We start from the raw sequence: 1245 nt of genomic DNA, 5'->3' as shown, positions 1-1245 counted from the left end.
GGCCAGAGTGGCTCAGTTAGTTATGCATTGCCCTGTACACTGAAAGGTCGTGAGTTCAATTTCCGGTCAGGGTGCATATGTGAGTTACGGGTTTGATGCCTGGTTGGGGGCATGTATGGAAGACAACCAATCAATGTTTCTCCATCAGTGTTTCTCTCTCCCTTCCTCTCTCTAAGCATGTCCTTGGGTGAGGCTTTAAAAAAATTATAAATAGTTGCATAATAGACACAAGAGAAATGCCTTTAAATTGTGACTACTGATTTGTGCAACTTTGAAACAAACAATTTTTTAAAATTTTCTTTAAAAGTCTTATCACCAAATAAATGTATATTGCTGACCCTTAAACAACACAGATTAGAACCACAGAGGTTCACTTATACATGGATTTTCTTTCCGATTGACCTACGCACTTTAAACCTGAGTTGTTCAAGTGTCAACTAGCAGTTGAAGTATGCCAGTGTAGAGGGCAGACTTCAATTATACACAGACTTTCGATGGCATGAGGACAGTTAGTGCCTCTAACACCCGTGTTGTTCTAGGGTCAGCTGTACTTGTTCTAATCTAGAAATTTTTCTAAACAAATTTCCTCAAATATAGAAAATAAAACATGAACAATTAGATTAGTTTGCTGTCACTGTCTCTGTATATATCACTTATAACATTTTCCAGCAATATTATTTTTATTACTCTTGTCTTTTTCCTATTAATTATAATTTACATTATGTCAAGTTCTACTTATCATTATCTTTGTATTCACAGCATATTCTTATATATAGGCATAATATTAAGTGAATGAATGATTGAATCAAATTTCAACCATCAGTTAATCACAAAATTGTAACTTATACCTTTATTTATTACTAGAAGCCTGGTGCACAACATTCATGCACTTAGCGGGGGGGTGGGGGGCAGGGGGCGGGCGGTCCCTCAACCTAGCCTGTGCCCTCTCGCAGTCGGACATCCCCCGAGGGGTCCTTAGCGCTGCATCAGAGGCGAGAGAGGCTCCCACCACCAGCAGTAACCTAGCCTGTGCCCTCTCGCAGTCAGACATCCCCTGAGGAGTCCTTAGCACTGCATCAGAGGCGAGAGAGGCAGAGAGGCTCCCACCACCACCAGCCTTGAGCTTGGCTCCTGGCTCAGCCGCGCACCCCCTGTGGGACACACTGACCACCAGGGGGCAGCGCCTGCGTTGAGCATCTGCCCCCTGGTAGTCAGTGAGTGTCATAGTGATCAATCCTTCCGCCT

At 43.2% G+C, this 1245-nt stretch overlaps 1 protein-coding gene across 1 annotated transcript in view; it reads left to right on the top strand.

Annotated features, from left to right (window-relative positions):
- Positions 1-1245, top strand: part of LOC102765647 (CUB and sushi domain-containing protein 3) — a gene marked incomplete at its 5' end in the record, with an annotated part of 698415 nt that overhangs the window by 686543 nt on the left and 10627 nt on the right. The gene's annotated exons all lie outside the window — the stretch shown is intronic.

This window comes from Myotis davidii, unplaced genomic scaffold, assembly GCF_000327345.1.
Source record: "Myotis davidii unplaced genomic scaffold, ASM32734v1 scaffold713, whole genome shotgun sequence".
Taxonomy (NCBI): domain Eukaryota; kingdom Metazoa; phylum Chordata; class Mammalia; order Chiroptera; family Vespertilionidae; genus Myotis; species Myotis davidii.
The sequence above is the reverse complement of the archived record's forward strand: the minus strand, read 5'-3'. Positions and strand labels throughout refer to the sequence as shown.